Source organism: Saccopteryx bilineata, chromosome 6 (genome assembly GCF_036850765.1).
Source record: "Saccopteryx bilineata isolate mSacBil1 chromosome 6, mSacBil1_pri_phased_curated, whole genome shotgun sequence".
NCBI classification, from domain to species: domain Eukaryota; kingdom Metazoa; phylum Chordata; class Mammalia; order Chiroptera; family Emballonuridae; genus Saccopteryx; species Saccopteryx bilineata.
Window position 1 is genome coordinate 206797428 of NC_089495.1, and position 6061 is coordinate 206803488.

General features: G+C 54.2%; 1 long non-coding RNA gene across 1 annotated transcript; it reads left to right on the plus strand.

Annotated features, from left to right (window-relative positions):
- Nucleotides 1-791: 791 nt before the first annotated feature.
- Nucleotides 792-1947, plus strand: LOC136308891 (uncharacterized). The gene is made up of 2 exons (XR_010726188.1): nucleotides 792-1558; nucleotides 1719-1947. It is a non-coding gene; the product is annotated as an uncharacterized lncRNA (long non-coding RNA).
- Nucleotides 1948-6061: the final 4114 nt, after the last annotated feature.

Here is a 6061-nt window from a genome sequence, read left to right on the forward strand (position 1 = left end):
AGAGAGAGGAGCAGGAAGCATCAACTTCCATATGTGCCTTGACCAGGTGAGCCCAGGGTTTTGAACCGGCGACCTCAGCATTCCAGGTTGACGCCTTATCCACTGCGCCACCACAGGTCAGGCTCAGGTTGTTGTTTCTTCTCCCCTGCCAAAAGGATCTTCCGAAAAAGGTCCGAGGACCCAAGTCCACAGGGTGCCATCAGGACTTCCTGGTGTAGGTTTGAGAGTTCTCACAGTTTTTAACTCTGGTGGCTCTTCCCCCTCACCCACCCTGGAGTCTGTGCTACACACACACACACACACACACACACACACACAACCACTTGCTGTGCCCTATTCCCTGAGCCCGGAAGGTTTCTGTCCCTCCGTATACTGATCGTCATCGCTAGAACAGGCAGCCCAGCTTGGTGCTGAAAAGCATGGGAGCTGGGGCCCAGAATACCTGGTTTTAAATCCTGACTCAGCCATGTTCTTCGCTCTGTGACCTTGGGCAAGTCACCTAACCTGTCTGAGCTTCACGGGCGGGCTTCATTTGTAAATGCAGATACTAAAGGTACCCGGTAAGATTGTTGTGAGGTTTAAGTGGGTGAATATATATATGTAAAGTGCTTTAGAAGAGTATTTGCTACATGCTAAGCATTATTAAAGGTATTATTATTATTTCTTTTATTCCCTATTCTCCCAGGTCCCTTCTTCCTAGTGCTCAACACATTATTCTGCACTTCCTTTCCCCGCCCTGTAGGCGGTGCTGTCACCGAGAAAGGGAGCCCTGCCTTAGATATCTTTCTGTCTGCTCAACACCGAGTGGATGACCTGGCAGGGTGGGATGGACGTTCACTGGACAAGAGTGACCATGCTCATCATAATGGCCTGAATTCTTCTTTCTTTCCTCCTGTCCCTGTCCTGGCCGCTTGTCTCTGCATTCCATTTGTTTAACCCTGTCTTCAGTGGGGTTTGTAAGCGAGAACTTTCCTGTAGAAATCACCACCATTTCCATTAAAACCAGTTTCTCGAGCCCTAGGCACCCCGAGGGGACATTCTCCAAGAAAACAGGTTCCGCAGGCCAAGAGGTCTGAGAAGCTGTAGGTTACACGGAGTCAGCCAGTGTTCCTGCTGGGACTTCCCAGAGCCCTGACCAGGCTCACTCATACCCCAGGGCGCGGTGGGGAGGGTGATGAGGAGAGGGAGCAACGTGAGCGGAGTTCCCCCTCTTATCTAGCCAGAGGGCCTTTTTCTCAAAAAGTGAACAACGTCTAGTAGTGGGACTAGTTCTGTGGAATGTATGTCGTGGAGGAAAAAACCGCGTGGAACAGCCTCTTGTCTTGACCAGCCGGGGACTTGGGAACGCCACCATGATGGTGCCCCTTCGTCACCATGCCTGGTTTCCGCTGCCTAAAACCCTCACCAAAGCACAACGGTGCTACGGCCTCAGTAACCATTCGGGAAAGATGCACTGAGTTTCTGCCACGCGCACTGACCCTGACCCTGGAGAACACAGGATCCTTGACCTGGAGGAGCTAACCCGGGGGGCTCAGAACAGAGAGGCCTCTTCCGTGAGGTGAGAGGAGTGCCCTCTGCTGGCTGGACAGGGACTTGGGCGCATGAGACCCGCCCCCCCCTTCGGGTCCAAGCTTCCCCATGCCCGCAGGAGGGAGGTGGGGAGGTCCAAGTCTAGGCAGGGGTAATTAGAAGTAAATTTTTTTTTTCTTTTACATTAGTTGGAGGCAGACTGAAAGCAGTCTTTTCCCACTTCCCGGCAGCGCGTCTGGGCTGAGACGGCCCACTGTCGGCACCGGAGAAGCAGAATCAGACGAGTACCCCGGAGACGGCCCACTGTCGGCACCGGAGAAGCAGAGACAGACGAGTGCCCCGGAAGGATTGATACTGCTCACAAAAATTAGGGGACATTTCAAAATGAATATGAAGTGATTAAAAAAAAAAAAAGAAGCATTAGATTTTTAAAAAATTAAACAGCATCAGAAGAGCAAACCACAAATCAAAGAAAGTTGTTCAATTATGCAAATGAGATGCAAAACCAACTTTTATTTCATTGGTGAACATGCACTATCCAAAAGGCTGAAAGTACCGGAGTATCTGCACGCTCCCTGATCCCCTAATTTTTGTGAGCAGTGTATTTCAAGGGGCTGCCTGGTTGGGGGGGGGGTCTTAAACTTGTTCGGGCTGTCGCCCTGGCCGGTTGGCTCAGTGGTAGAGCGTCAGCCTGGCGTGCGGGAGTCCCAGGTTCAATTCCCGGCCAGGGCACACAGGAGAGGCGCCCATCTGCTTCTCCACCCCTCCCCCTCTCCTTCCTCTCTGTCTCTCTCTTCCCCTTCCGCAGCCGAGGCTCCATTGGAGCAAAGATGGCCCGGGCGCTGGGGATGGCTCTGGTCGCGGCAGAGCGACGCCCCGGAGGGGCAGAGCATCGCCCCCTGGTGGGCAGAGCGGTGCCCCCTGGTGGGCTTGCCGGGTGGATCCCTGTCGGGCGCATGCGAGAGTCTGACTGTCTCTCCCCGTTTCCAGCTTCAGAAAAATACAAAAAAAAAAAAAAAAAAAAAAAGCTTGTTCGGGCCGTCATAGATTTCCCACTTTCATTTTCCTATCAATGGCCTCAGATCATGTATGATCATGTATGTAGGTGTGTGTGTATGTATATACACTTAAAAATCCATAAATATTGTAATTATGTTATATATACACTGCTATCGATGCCATATATACAACATAGAGAACATAAATATATAACAAATGTAATATATGAATATGTATAATGGGTAGCTATATAATATACCTATATACTATAATAATATGTGACTATGTCTATAATCTGTCTTATTGCGCCCACCTGTGACCACTCTCGGCGCAGCCGCGGTGGCCCGCAGTGCGCACCAGTCAGAGCAGGGCACACTTTAGAAGCCAGAGGGCCCCGCTGCGGTTTGCCCGCCCAGCAATCGCTGCTGGGAGGAAGATGACCCCAGGCCCGGGAGGGACCGGGAGGGAGCGCAGCGCCTTCCGCGTGTGGGCCGGTTTGCAGTACTGCGGTTCCCGGAGTTTCCACGTCAGCGCTGAGCAAGCAGGAATGTAACGTGCGCAGCCCAGGAGACTGAAATCTGACACCCACTCTCGCTCAAGGCTCCGCAGCAGCGCCCCGCCTGCCCGCGCAGATCCATCCATCCATCCGGGGCCAGGGCACGCTCCCCAAAAACAGATGCTGCTCCTTTCTCTCCCCCATCCCCCCTCTGCTTTCTGAATGAAGCCCCCCCCGCACCCCGCAAACCAGTGAACCCCCTGGGCGTTCTGTCACCTGCTCCAGCCTGCCTGTCTCAACCTCCCCTCGGGCGCTCCCTCCTCCCTCTGACCGTCTGTCCGAGCTCCTGGGGCCTGCGCCAGCGAGAACATGCCCCATGCCCTCCCCACCCTGGCGTGTTTGCTTGCACCTTTCTTGCCCTGGCCTCTGTTTGCTGAAACTCGATGACTTTCTTTCAAGTCCTGTGAACCGGTTGGGCTTGGGTTCAGCGGTAAGAGAAGTTCTGCTCCACTGGCTGATCACAGTGGGGATTAGTTTATCCCAGGGAACAAGTGCAGGGCGGGCAGTCTAGGGGCCGGTACTGCGTGGCTCGGTCCTGGATGCCTTCCAGGAACCAGGGTCCTCCCGTCCTCCCCGCACCACCTGCCTCCGCTGCAGCTGGTGGTCCAAGCATTGCCCCAGGGCCTGGCAGGAAGGAGAGAGAGGTCGCGGAGAGAGGTTGCTCTGAGAAGAAGCCTGCTCGTGTCTCACTGAACAGACAGCAGTCACCTAGCCATCCCGAGATGCCGGGGAGTCCTGCAAGCTTTGTCCACTTTCTGGCCTCCGAGCGCCAGCTAGCAAGGAGCTGGAATGGGTGTCGATCTTTTATTTATTAATTTTTTTTGAGAGGGGCGGGGAGAAGCATCAACTCATTATTCCACTTACTGTGCTATTGGTTGCTTCTCACATGTGCCCTGACCCGGGCTCCAACCAACAACCCCGGGGGGCATGAACCAGCGACCTCAGCACACAGGCCAGGGCACCGATTTAACCCATTTTAAATATTACCTCCTCCCTGAAGCCTTTGCCCAGCCTCGTCTTCAGCTTCCTTTGCTTTTAATCCAACAGGGGAAAGCTTTTTCGAGAGTGCTCACCTTGTGCCTTGTCTCACTGCCTGCTTGTCTCACCGTCCCTGTGGGATGGTGATAAACCTCAGGGTGACGAGCGAGGATGCACTTCACATCCTGTCCTCCCCGCCGCTTGCTTCTTTCAGATCAATCTGTGATCCCCGCTGCCCCCCCCCCCCCCGTGTGTCCAACCTCCTTCTCTCCCTCTCCTAACTGGCGCATGACGGGCATCCCAGGAGCGGGTGTCCATCAAAACCGAGCTGAGGCCCTGGCCAGTTGGCTCAATGGTAGAGCGTTGCCCTGGCGTGCAGGAGTCCTGGGTTCGATTCCCGGCCAGGGCACACAGGAGACGTGCCCATCTGCTTCTCCACCCCTCCCCCTCTCCTTCTTCTCTGTCTCTCTCTTCCCCTCCCGCAGCCGAGGCCCCATTGGAGCAAAGTTGGCCCGGGCGCTGGGGATGGCTCCTTGGCCTCTGCCCCAGGCGCTGGAGTGGCTCTGGTCACAACAGAGCATCGCACCCTGCTGGGCGTGCCGGGTGGATCCCAGTCAGGCGCATGCGGGAGTCTGTCTGACTGCCTCCCCGTTTCCAACTTCAGAAAAAAAAGAAAAAAGAAACCGAGCTGAATTCAGAGGCACAGCAATGCGCTCCTCGGAAAGGCGTTGGATTAAGAGGCCTGACTCTGATCCCTGGTGTTACTGTGTGGTTTTTGTATGAGACACGTGGCCTCCATGCACCTCCGTTCCCCGACCTGCACCAGGAAGGGACCGGATTAGATGGGCTCCCAGTTTCCCCTCCGGCTTTAAGAACGTGATCCCTGTTATGAAGGGGATTGATGAGCTAGCTGCCTTGGGCACCGTTTGGAGGTAGATAGAGCTCGTTCAGGCCCAGGGACAGCTCCTCTCACTCACTCATTGTACAGTGTCCGGGCCCAGGCCACACCCAGAAGGTACAGGGCAGAAAGTAAGACTGGGCTAGAGAGCAGCAGGTGTCAGGAAGCTGGGATGCGGGGCCGTCCTCCTGTGAGCCAGCAGGAGCCATGGGAGGTCGTGTTTGAGAAGAGGGAACCCACCAGTCCTCCCATCGTGAAGTCCTTCTGGACCTCGCCTCCGGAGGACGTAGAGGACAGCTCCCGGGGAGACCTCCCCTAGGTCCGGGGATGGGAGAGACCCACACCGGGTGTCCTATGTCTGCCGGAACAGCAGCGTCCATCTCCTATTCGTGTGTGGGCTAGGGAGGGAGGGTGTACGGCTTGAAGACCCAGCTCCGCCCTGGTGTTTCTCTGCACAAGTCCCCTGTCCTCTCCGGGTTTCAGAGACCTTTTATTCCGTAAAAGGTCGACGCCGGTGTAGATCATTACGTTTTAAATCAGGGGTCCCCAAACTATGGCCCGCGAGCCACATGCGGCCCCCTTAGGCCATTTATCCAGCCCCCACCACACTTCCGAAGGGCACCTCTTTCATTGGTGGTCAGTGAAAGGAGCATAGTTCCCATTGAAATATTGGTCAGTTTGTTGATTTAAATTTACTTGTTCTTTATTTTAAATATTGTATTTGTTCCCGTTTTGTTTTTTTACTTTAAAATAAGATATGTTCAGTGTGCATAGGAATTTGTTCATAGTTTTTTTTATATAGTCTGGCCCTCCAATGGTCTGAGGGACAGTGAACTGGCCCCCTGTGTAAAAAGTTTGGGGACTCCTGTTTTAGATCTTGAGAGCTGAAACAAACACCGATTAAAAGCTTACATAGATTTTTTTTCCCCTCAAGCAGCAAGCCGTCCTGTTGGCAAGAAACCCCTCACGATTTGTTGAGCCCCCAAAGTATTTCCGACGACTCCTGTGGCCATCGGGTGAGCACTGGCCTGGGGTGATCTTCGCCTATCTTCCCTGCTCACCTCACCGACACTCGGTTTCCTCTGCTTAGGACGACAGCT